The following is a 12,653-nucleotide window of genomic DNA, read 5'->3' on the forward strand; positions in this document are numbered from 1 at the left end:
GCCTGAATATTTCACGGGAGTTTTGCTTCACAGAAAATCCCTTCTTCGCCTCCGTGCATGTCAGGGTGTAATTACCCATTAGGTAGCAGAGCAGAAGCCTGGGAGGGTGGGCGCGCAGCTCTGGGTCTGGGCCTCTCGCTCTGCCTCTACCCTGGGCCTCATCTAGCCTGGCAGGGCCCATCCCACCTCTCCCCTACCCCCGAGGGAGGGACAAGCAGATGCCATTTGGGGACACGAGGTGTCCTGGCCTATGGTCACCTCTGCCCGAGGTCCTCAGACTCTGGCCCCAGCTAAGGAAGTACCAAAGTTCTCCATCCTTTTGCCCACCCCGCTTAGGCTCTCACTGCAGGGGCCGCTGGCTTCTCACTCCTTCATCTTCCCCTTCCCTCAAGCTCCCTATAGTTCCCTGAGCAAATGGCAGAAAAGACCAAGAGAGAAGATGGAGAGAAGGTAAGAACTGGAGGAAGGGAGAAAGGGCATGTCAGCTGGGCCCTGGGGCCTCCCTTGCCTCCCAGTGCTTGCCCACCAGGGTGGGGAAAGGGGGGAGGGTCTCACACCTTCCCGCTTTTGTCTCCCTCCAGGAGGACTCTTTTTGCCCTAGAAAATGTCCGCTGGGCCTCAGTAAGCTCAAGTGGTATCTCCTCCAGGAAGCCCTCCAGGACCCCTCCCTGAGTCAGGAGCCTTCTCTGTCTCCTACAGCAGCCCCCCCATTTCCCTCCACCACTGTTCTGTAATCAAAGGCTGAAAACTTAAGACGCCTACAGGGGCCAGAGAGGAGATGACCAAGAGTGAAGGGGAACCATGATGCCATCGGAAGGGGTGGGACCTGAGCATGGAGAGCACCTGTCCCGACTGAGGCAGAGATGCCGAGTTAGCCCAGGGCCCAGAGATCCTGGCCTCAGGACAGATGCGAAAGGATAGAAAGCACGTTCCCACAAGGACAGGTACACATATGCTCCTAGTGGCATCTCTCATAATTGCCAAAAAAGAGGAAATAATCCGAAAGCCCGTGAATGAACACTTCAACAAGATATGGTATCTCCTTAATATTGGGCCATAAAAAGGAATACTGATACATGTTATAATGTGGATGAACTTTGAAAACAGTATCTTAAGGGAAAGCTGTCAGACCCAACAGGGGACCTGTACATGATTCCATCCATATGAAGTGTCCAGACTAGGTGAGTCCCAAGAAAGGAAGGAAGGTGGATCAGTGTTTGCCAGGGCCTGAGGCATGGCGGGGTGGGGAGTAACCACTAATGGGTACAGGGTTCCCTTGTAGGGTGATGGGCAAGGCTCTGAAATTAGAACAATCATTGTTGTACCCTTTTGTGAATATACTAAAAAAAATGACTGAATGGTACACTTTAAAATGGTGAGCGTTATGGGATGTGAATTATATCTCCATTGTAAAAAACCAAATTGTTTGAAATGGAACAAAAAACATGTGCCAGCCACATCCCTGGTTGGGGCCTCCAATTTTTGTCCTCCAGTTCACACATCAGGGTCTCCCACAAGAATGGAGAGTTGGTCCTCCCCAAGGCCCCTCTGTGGTCCCCAGAGCCAGCACCCAAGAGCCGGTTCTTGAGCCAAAACCATGACCGAAGAAGCACATGAATGCAGGGCGCAGCGCGTTCTGTGCTTTCCAAAGCCTGCCTCTGGGGGCTCTGGCCCAGAGACCCAGCCATGTCTCAGATAAAGCCACTGGGGTCCAGCTTCAGGCTCGCCTGTCCTGTGGTCACACCACCAGCTGGAGACAGAACCGGGCAGAGAACCCAGGCCTCCTGACAGGGAGGAGGCACAACCCAGGGCAGCCAGTGGCTAGCCCCTCGTAGGACAAACAGTGCAGGCGCCCCTGTGGCTGCTTCCTGCCTCAAGGGCCCCCGGTTTCCCTGGGCCTCAGAACGGAGTCCTTCTGCTCCATCTGGCCTCAGTCTTCTTTGGAGCCCCAAAGGCAGTTCAGCCACCACAGGGAGGCCCCTCCCCTCACTCCCTCATCAGCACACCCAGCCAGCCTGTAACTCTTCCCACAATCCTAGGCATAGCCGGCACCATGATCTGGACACCGAGTTTCCTTTGAGCTGGAAAGGTGTCTAGGAGTCTCAGGCTCTGATTGCCCCAAGACCAGGGGAGGCAGGCAGGGGAGAGCAGCGGAGGGAAAAGACAGGGAGGAAGAGAGGAGATGAAGGAGAAGCTGGTCTCAACTCCAGGATCCCAGGAAGGCTGTCAGAGTCCAGAGAGTGATGAATGGTTGGGTGGCCAGTCACCTTTAGGCTCATGATATCCCCCAAAGACACAGATCAGTCTCCCTGCGCAGAGTGAAGTAAAGGGGGAAGGAAGCCCTTCTGGGAGAGAAAGGCTAGCTTTAGACACGCAGTGACATCTTTATCCCCCACCCTCCTGCACCAATGGGCTGGGAGGCTGCCAGGTACTGACCTGGGGCCTCACACCGAGTCCTGACCCTGCTCTCACACTGAGCCCTAATCCCGGTCACACACTGAGCCCTGAGCCTGGTCACACACTGAGTCCTGAGCCTGGTCACAGACTGAGCCCTGACCTAGCCCTGACCCTGGTCACTCATTGAGTGCTGACCCTGCTCTCACACTGAGCCTTAATCCCAGTCACAAACTGAGTCCTGACCCTGGTCATACACTGAAACTGACCCTGCTCACACCTAGCCCTGACCCTGGCAGGGTAGACTGGCCGTCAAAGACTAGAAGAGGTTCCAGACACCTCAGCCTCTCTCCTCTGACTGCTGCTCAGCACTAGGTAACAGATTCGGTCTATGGGTGTCAGAGACAATTCCCAGCTCCAAGTGATTGCTGCCAACAGTTGCCCAACATACTTAATGGGTGGCTGATTTCCTGACCTTTTCAAGGCCAAGCTTGAGAATGTAACCAGCCTCTTCTGCTTCCAGGACAGAGCAAGTGTCTAATAGATGTCAGCTCCTCTACGAGCCCCAGCCCCAGGCTTCCTAGAGTAGCTGCCATCCCGCACCCACCCCACCACCTGGATCCAGCTCCACTTCTCTCTCTTTCCCAAGGGCCCAGAAGAAAGCTGTGAATTGCTGGGTCCCTGCCTCTTCCTCTATCACCCCTCCCCATTCCTGGCCTTTCCCAGCCCAGATACACATCACACCGGCCCCCATTCAGTGTCCTCAGCTGGCTGTCGGCTAATCCCTGCAGAGGTGTTAACTGATAATTAAGATGTTAGCTGTAAACTTAACGTGTGATTCCCTGCCAGGAGTATTCTGGTTTTAACAGGTTCCTCTTCAAAATGGGAAAACCTTCAAGACCCAGCCAAATGGCGACGGGAAGCAGAGTGGGGTGGGGGGGATGCATTTGTGCCTGGAGCCCTTCCAGCCTTCCTGGAAACCGCTCCCTTTTGCCTCTCCCTTCACCTGGGTGGACAGAACATGAGAACTGCCCCCCAGTCTCAGCTCTACCTCCTAAGAGTTGATGCCATTGGACACCAATTCATCACAGATGAATTCTCACAGAGCCTCAGTTTCCTCATCTGCAAATGGGTATATAGAATACCACCCCTGCAGAACTACGAGGGCACACAGGAGGCCCTCCATACTTGAGAGCTCCCATCCCATCCTCCCTAACTTCCTTTTGCCTCTTCTCTCACTGAAGGCAACTGTGTCAGCTTGCACTCCTGCCCCCACACCCTCCACCCCGCATCAATGACCAAGCCTCCATTCTCTTGACTTCCCAAATGTCTCCCCAGGCACAGATCAGTGGGACCAAATGATGGCCATGGAGCTACAGAGCAGAGAGGAAAACTTACTCGGTGAGTTATCAAAGCAACAGGCAGTCACTTAGGAAAAAAAAATACTTGGGTCCCTACCTCAAAGCACACACACAAAAACATTCCAGATGAACTACAGATTTACATATTTTTAAATCTCAAGAACAATTAGGAAACAATGTAAGACAACATTTTCGATTCTTTGTAGTTGGGGAAGACCAGAAATTGTAAAGGTCAAGAGTGCCCGACCTGACCACGGGATAGTTTTAAACATGTAAGGGGTTAAAAAAGCTCTGTAAACTTAAATGACAAAACCCCCCACAAACTGTGAAAAAATATTGCAACATATGACAGATAAGGGTTAAACCCCTTAACCCTCTTATAAATCAATTTGTTCCTACAAGTCAATAAGATGCATTTCACACATCCGCCACCTCCCCATCATTGAAACCAAGGTCATCTTGATCTCCCGCAGCTAATGCCTGATCAATGTTCTTCTGCATTTACTTGACCTCATGCTTGAAGCATGTCTTGCCCTTGGCTTCCAGGACCTCATACCTCATGGTTGCCCTTTCTTATTCACCCTTTTGGTTCCTCCCCCAACTTCTAACTGAAGGAGGCCCTCTGGCCAACCAAGTCTTTGGTGCTTCTCTTTTCTAGGTATATCCACTCCCTTGATGCTCTCAACTGATCTCAAGGCTTGAAATACTACCTTTATGCTGATAATCCCAGATTTGTGTCTCCAGACGCACTCCCCCCCAAACTCCAAGCCTCACACATCCAACTGTCAACTCCACCCTTCTGGAAAGGCATGACGCATTTTGCAGGTCACCAGCAGGGGCCTGCTCACCAGTGTGCCCGAGTGTGGTTTCTAGCTCTTGGTTGAATGCCCTACTATTATCACTTCACAGCTCTTAATACTTCTTTTAAACAGAGGGCTATCCGTTTTCATTTTGCTCCAAGCCCCACACACTATGCAGCTAGTCCTGTCCACAGATGAGCTCCTCTCCTACCCTATACCAAACTCACTCCTCCTTATTGTCTGTCCAGTCTCCGTTGATGGCAGCCCCACCCCTCCAGCTACTTGGGCCCAAACCACTGGAGTCACTGTTATTGACTGAATGTTTGTGCCCCTCAAAATTCATCAGCTGAAGCCCTAACCCCTGATGTGGTCCTGGAAGGTAGGGCCTTTGGGAGATAATTAGGATGAGATGAGGTCATGAGGGTGGGGCCTCTTGATGAGATCAGTGTCCTCAGAAGAAGAGGAAGTGACACCAGGGTTCTCTGTGAGGGGAATAAGTTAGAGGTGGGGGGTGGGGAGCACCCAGTGAGATGGTGGCTTTCTGCAAGCCAAGCAGAGGGGTCCTCACTGAGAACCGAGTCTGCCAACACCTTGGATCTTGAACTTCCTGGTCTGCAGAAGTGTGAGGAATAATGTGTGTTGTTTAAGCCACCCAAGCCTGTGGTGTTTGCTTATGGCAGCCCGAGATGACTAAGGCAGTTGTCCTTGGCTCACTGTCTGTCTCTCACACACACTCCACCTCATCCAATCTGTCAGCAAATCCTATTGGCTCTACCACTAGCACGCACCTGGAACCCATCCACTTCTCCCCACCCCCCATCAAGCCCCCCTCCCACTCTAAGCCCCCACCATATCTCTTCCCTAGATCATTACAAACACCCTATTGACTGATCTCAATGCTTCCCTGGCCCCTTCACGGCAGCCAGGGGGATCTGGGTAAAACAAAATTCAGATCCCATTTGCCACTATTCAGAAACTTCCATGGCTCCCAGCTTCATCCTGAGTAAAAGCCAAGGGTGGTCCATTTGGCCCTGAGTGTTTTGCTCCCGATCCCTCTCCGACCATACCTCCCGCTCTCTCTCTCTCCCCATATCCCAGCCACTCTGGCCTTCTAAGTGAGCCCCGATCAGACCCAGCCTGCCTGGCGCTCAAGGCTCCCATCCACGTGCCTCACTCTCTTGCTTCCTGCTGGTGCTGCCACAGTGCCATGTCCCAGGGAGGCCTTCCTGACTAGCAGACTCAGCAGCCCAACCTTGCCCATCCCCTGCCCTGCTTTATTTTTCCCTCCCTCACACTTAACACTCAACACACACACTAGATTTCACTCATTTATCTGTTTCTCTTGGCTGTCTCTTCTCCACTAGAGCCTGAGTTCCAGGGAGCAGGTCTGTGTTGTCAGTGTTGTTCTCTGTTAGGCCTGTAACCAAAACAGTGCCCAACCCGCAGTTGCTCAGTAGATGCGTGCAGAATGAATGGATGGAAGAATAGAAAACCCAGCTGAGGACAAGCCATCAACGGGCAATTCGCAGACAAAGGAATGAAAACAGCCAAAACCCGACAGAGATATGCTCCACCTCATTTGTAATCAAAGAAATGACAAAAGCCATTGTACCTAACAGATGAGCAGAGACTTAAGTGACTGCTAATGCCCACAACTGGCAAGGATGAGGGGACGAGGCCTCTTGTGTGTGGGAAGTCGGCCCAACCTTCTGGAGGTTGACCTGGTCGAACAGATCACACCTGGAAAGGTGTGTGCCCTCTGGCCCTGCTGGTCCACTTTCAGAAACACTCCTGAAGGACCCGTAACACAAGGGCACACGGAGGTACCAACGCGGAGGCCCCTTGAGGGAGACTGGTACACAGCCACACACTCACAACAATCTGAATGGCCACCGACAGGACTGAGCACCAAGACGTACTTTAAAGATCACCCAAACAATGGGCATAAAGGGATAGGGAAGAACTCTGGCATGATCTATACAGTATGTCATCAGGTGAAAATTCACGACGGAGCAGTGTCACTAGGATGAGCCCTTGTTTTTGCTTTTAAACTATGTTTCTGGGTGCCTGGGTGGCTCAGTGGGGTAAGCTGTTGCCTTCGGCTCAGGTCATGATCTCAGGGTCCTGGGATTGAGTCCCGCATCAGGCTCTCTGCTCGGCAGGGAACCTGCTTCCCTCTCTCTCTCTCTGCCTGCCTCTCTGCCTACTTGTGATCTCTCTCTCTGTCAAATAAATAAATAAGGTCTTTAAACTATGTTTCTAAGTACACAGAAAAAAGAGTCTGGAGGGACACATATTGAACTAGTTAGCAGTGTTTAGTCCTGGGGAGGAAGAGATGGTGGGAAAGGCTCACAGTTCAAAGCTTTAAATGCTTTGGGGTTGTTGGATAGATAGGTAGAGGACACACAGAGAACATTACCTTACTGGTCAGAAAAATGACTCCACTCGCCATGGGAAAACTTCCCGTGTCCCCAGTGTTACAAGATGCAGAGAGAGGGCATTCCAAGCCCTCCACTGTCTGGCCCTATCTTATCCCTGTTGCCCTCCACCTCCACCCCACACCCCAAGCACTCTGGCTTCCAAGCTCGTGAAACAATTTTCTATTGTTGGTTCTTCTCACAGCTCCAGGCCTGTCTCACAGCTCTATTCACAGGCACAGAGGCCTGGACAGCCCCACCCCATGACCTCCTCAGCTGGGACTCTGCTATCAGAGAGCCATGTGGGGGACAGCAAGGACCCTGAGATCACTCTCAATGGCTTTCAGGGGAACCCCCAGGTCTCCTGATTGTGACCTGAGCAGGCTCCCCCCCCATGCCTGGCTCCAGGACATCTGGCATAGGCACTGGAGGCAGCTGAGCTAAGGGAATCAAAGTGGGCCCAGCAAGGAGGACTTACCAGAAGAAGAGGGGGACTAAGGGCTTCAGAAAACTAGCATTGTTAGATTTAGCAAAAATTGTACAGCCATTGCAGTATTGGGGATATATTTATGCTAAAATATGATTTGTTATCTGTCTGAAGCTATAATTTAACTGGACATTCTGTACATTTTTCTGGCAAGCCTAGCCCACAGCCCATCCCACCTTTGGGGCTGAAAGCCTCCAGCTGGGGTGCCCAGGGGCAGCAGAGAAACGCCAAGTGGACTGAAAGTGAGCTGGGCTGCTCCTGGGGCCTGGGGGAGTACCTTGGCCCCCCACCCCAGGGAGTCCTGCTGAGAGCTGGGGCCTTCTGGGGTAAGAGCCGTCACTCAGGGAAGCACAAACACAAGGCTGGTGCAGCAGTTCTGGCAGAGAGAAGCCAGAGTGACAGCAAAGGGACCCCCACAGATGCAGAAGCTACCAGAGCTGAGGTACTTAGCGAGTGTGCACAGGGAAAGGATGCTGAACAGACCACAGCTAGCAAGTGTGTCAGGGAACAACTGGGCTTGCAGAATTATATGTCCTAGGGCCTCTTGGTGGCCCCCATTCCCCCAGAAGGCACTACTGTGGCTAGAGCCTTCGAACCCCATATGTGTCCCATACCATCGCCCCTGCTGGGGGCTCATTCACCAAGGCCCAGCCTGCTTCTCGCTCCCAGAGCCCTCCCGCCCAACACAGAGGCATGAGACAGTGGGAGTCCCTTGCTCTCCCCCTACCTGGGTCAGACGGCGCCGGGAGGCAAACAGATCAGTGTCTGGGGGCCCGGGGAGCAGCAGCCTCTCAGTCGCAGTCCCAGCATGCACTGCAGTGAAGAGCAGGAAGGTTAGTGCAGCTAAGAGGGGCTTCTGCTGCTCAACCCAGGATGGCCAGCATCTGCCTTCCCACGGCCCCACAACACCCCCCCTCTGCAAGCTCCCAGAAGGACCGCCCCCACCATCCATGCTGGTCCCCTGGTCCAGCCTGCGAATCTCTGGATGGCTGATCCCTCCTCCCTAGAGGAGGGCTCCCTGACCCCTCTCTTTGATTTCAGGGTGCCCCTCCATCCCACCATCCTTGGTCCTCCTCCAACATGGGGTCACAAGCTGCTGTTTCCTGTCCTCCCCTCATCTCTCTGCCTGGGCAGCCTGACCCACATGAGTTTCCATCACCCTCTATATACGGCCCCCAGTGGCAACCCCCCGCCTCCTCCCTCCCTAGTGCCAGCCACACCACCACCCTGCTGCTCCCTCTCTCCAGGGGCCCCCACCTCCTCCTGATCCTCACAGGCCTGGCTCCTTCTCCCGATCCAGGTTCAGCTCAAGGCACCTCCTCAGAAAAGCCCTCCCTGACCTCCGCGTGCATGTCACAGGACCCTGATTGACTGATCTGTCATTCGGGTTTCCCCGTCTCAGCAATCTCACGGAGAGCTTTTTTCCCAGGCAGGTTAATTGAGCTATAATTTACCTAGAGTAAAATTTACTCTTTCTAGCACACAGTTCTGAGTTTTGACAGCTGCACACACAGCAGCCGTGTAACCACTACCACAATCAAGACAGAGAACAATTCTATCACAAATCTCCATGTGTCCCTTTGCTGCCAGCTCCCAGCCAACCCCAGCCCCTAACAACCACTGATCTATTTTCCGTCTCTATAGTTTTGCTTTTTCCAGAATGTCAGACAAACAGAATCATCTCCATGTAGCCTTTTGAATCTGGCTTTATTCATTTAGCATATAATGCATTTGAGATTTACCTTCGTTGTTTCTTTGTTATTCCCAGTTTCATTCTTTTTTTATTGCTGAGCAGTATTCAATTGTTCATCCATTTACTAGCTGAAGGACATTTGGGTTCTTTCCAGCTTGTGGTGACTATGAATAAAGCCACTATCAATACTCACATACAGGTTTTTACATGAACATAGGTTGTTACTTCTCTTGGGTAAATACCTAGCAGTAGGATTGCTGGGTTATATGGTAAACATATTTTTAACTGTATAAGAAACTGCCAAACTGTTTTTTTGGGGTTTTTGTTTGTTTGTTTTTTGCCAAACTGTTTTCTAAAGTGGCTGTACCATTTTACATTCCCTACAGCAACCCACTAGAGTTGTAGTTTGCTCTGTATCCTCACCTGGACATGGCATTGTCCATTTTGTTGACGTCAGTGTAATAGACACGCAGTGGTGGCTCCCTGGTTTTAATTTTTCATGTACTGGGACGCCTGGGTGGCTCAGTTGGTTAAGCAGCTGCCTTCGGCTCAGGTCATGATCCCAGCGTCCTGGGATCGAGTCCCACATCGGGCTCCTTGCTTGGCAGCGAGCCTGCTTCTCCCTCTGCCTCTGCCTGCCACTCTGTCTGCCTGTGCTCACTCTCGCTTCTCTCTCTATGACAAATAAATAAATAAAAATCTTTAAAAAAAATAAAAAATAAAATAAAAATTTAATTTTTCATGTACCTGATTTATTGTTTTCCTACCATCTCTATTCGAAATTATCATCTTAATTTAATTATTTACCTATTTTCCATTTCCCCTATCATATGTGAGCACAGGGACCTTGATGTCTACTCGCCCAGCACTTAGCATAGAATATGGTACTGGAGGATGATGATGATGGTGATGATAGGAATGATCGTGGTGATGATGGTGATGGTGGTAATGATGGTGGTGATGATGATGGTGATGGTGATAGTGGTGATAGTAATGATGGTGATGGTGATAGTGGTGATAGTAATGATGGTGATGGTGATGATAGCGATGATCGTGATGATGGTGATGATGATGGTGATGGTGGTGATGATGGTGATGGTGGTGGTGATGATAGTGGTGGTGATGGTGATGATGGTGATGATGGGGATGATGATGGTGATAGTAATGATAGGGGTGATGGTGGTGATGGTGATGGTGGTGGTGGCGGCTGCAGTGGTGAGGGTTAACATTTACAGAGCACTTATCACGTGCCCAGCACTGTTCTGAGTACTTCACAGTACTGAGAGAGTACCGAGAGATAAATACTTTCAATATCTCCATTTTAAGAGGAGAAAACTGAGGCAGAGGGAAGTACTTAGCCCAAGGTCACATTGCTGATGAGGGGCCAAGTCAAGTTTCAATCCCAGGTGTTCTGGAATCAGACCCCACAGTTGTAATCAGTACACTCCATGGCCCACAGCGGCCACATTTGCTGAAGGCATGAAAGCCTGGAAGAAAAGCAGTATCTTCCCACTCTCTCTCATGGCAAGGGTATGCTCTTGGGCTTGGGCTCATAGCCAATGTGCCATAGACTGAGTGTGGGTGTTCCCTCCACCCCCAAATTCAAATGTTGAAACCGAAGCTCAGTGTAATGGTATTTGGAGGTGAGGTTTTGGGGGAATGGATTAGGTCATGAAGGTCTCGTGAATCTCAGGAATGGGATTAGGGACCCCGGAGAGATTCCCTGGTCCCCTGTGCCATATGAGGACACATGGAAAGATGGCTGTCTGTGAACCAGGAAGTGAGCCCTCACTAGACACCAAGTCTGCTAGCACCTTGATCTCAGGCTCCCAGCCCTCCAGAACTGCGAGAAATGAACTTTTGTTGTTTATAAGCCACCCTAGACTGTGGTGTTTGGTTCGAGCAGCCCAAATGGACTAAGACACAGCAGCTTCTGGGTGTCTCCTCTTGGATTTTCTCCCTCCAAATTGAACTCACGCTCATTCTCATTCCTGCTTCTCCTCTTGAGCAATTCATTTGATGGGATGGTGTTGGTATCAAAAGCAGTCAACGGGGTAAGGAGGGAGGAAAGGCTGAGTCAAACCTAGAGCCAGGTGGGTGGAGGCCTTGGATCTGCGCCTGCCAAGGGGCCTGTTCACTCACAGGGACTCTTCCTCAAAGCTCTTCCCATCAGGCCCTCCTAGACACTCTGGGCTTCCCCCACCTCAGCCACCTCAGGTGGAAAGGATGAACAGCAAGTTATGGCCTTGGCTCTTCTGAAACCCTGGCTCTGAGAGTGGTCCCACCACACCCCTCGTACAGAGGAGTTTACTGGTCGCTGAACATCTGGGTGCATTTCCTATGTGCCCTCCTCATCCCAGCACCATGTCCCCTTTCCTCAGCCTCCTTACAGTTAACAGAGGCTACATGAGAAGTTCTGGCCAATGGGTTGTAAACAGAAGTGACGTGTGTCATTCCTGGGCCAAAGGCATTTAAGAGCACAGTGCGACTCCACCATTTCCTCCTCTTTGCCACGGTGACTGAAAGAGACCACATGTTCCAGATGGGGCAGCTGCAAGATGGTGGAGCTTCTGTCAGTCTGGGTCCCGGTGCTACTGTACAGACCAGAGTCCACCACCCTCCCTGCTTCCCACACTGGACATGTAATGTGAGGTCAGACTGTAAAGAAAGGAAGGAAGGATATGGGAACCTCTGTTGTGCTAAATAACCGAGAGTTCCCAGAGAACCTGTTAGTGCAGCACAACCCTGCCAACCCTACTGCATCCCCCCTGGCCACCCGGGGCTCGTGACCTTGACATATTTGGTTTGAGAACATGTTTGGATGACATTCTGATTTGAGAGAACCAAGCTCCATTTGCGAGCCCCTAAATAACAAGGATTTCAGTGGGGGACAGAAGTATGTCAATCCCCAATTTCAAGTTTTCCCTAGCCACAGGGAAAAGGGGGAAATTTCAGGCCCTGTAGCAGGATTCATCAGTAGGACAATTCCCACCTGGAGAAGGGAGGTGTGAGCAGAGGCAAGTGGTAGAATCTCCATGAGAATTGGGACCTTGGCCTATGTTTAAGGGCTTGAAATTGACATTGGGGGTGCTTGAGTAGCTCAGTTGTTAAGCATCTGCCTTCGGCTCAGGTCATGATCCCAGGGTCCTGGGATTGAGCCCTGCATCGGCCTCCCTGCTCAGCAGGAAGCCGCTTCTCCCTTTCCCACGCCCCCTGCTTGTGTTCCCTCTCTCTCTGTGTCTCTCCCTGTCAAATAAATAAATAAAATCTTTTAAAAAAGAAAAAAGAAACTGACTTTAGAACAAAGGCTGGGGCATCTTCAGAGATTCACCCCTGGCTCAGGTCTGGGATCGGCTTTAGAAAGGCCCTGGGGACCCCTACTTGTCTGTCCTGGATTGCCAAGAGGGTCTTGGAGCCACAAACAAGAGCAAGCTGCCAGCTGAAATATGCATTTATATTTTGAACTTACTGGCACTTCACTTTGGCAATTATCACCTTAAA

The 12,653-nt window shown here is 51.3% G+C and overlaps 1 protein-coding gene across 4 annotated transcripts in view; it reads right to left on the reverse strand.

Annotated features, from left to right (window-relative positions):
• The window catches only part of LINGO1 (leucine rich repeat and Ig domain containing 1), a 191,868-nt gene that overhangs the window by 52,246 nt on the left and 126,969 nt on the right, over positions 1 to 12,653 (reverse strand). For all 4 annotated transcript variants that reach the window (XM_047738960.1, XM_047738961.1, XM_047738959.1 and 1 more), the window contains one exon: positions 8,187 to 8,272. The gene's annotated coding sequence lies outside the window, so the exon portion shown is untranslated. The remainder of the gene's footprint in view (positions 1 to 8,186; positions 8,273 to 12,653) is intronic.

Source organism: Lutra lutra, chromosome 7 (genome assembly GCF_902655055.1).
Source record: "Lutra lutra chromosome 7, mLutLut1.2, whole genome shotgun sequence".
NCBI lineage: Eukaryota > Metazoa > Chordata > Mammalia > Carnivora > Mustelidae > Lutra > Lutra lutra.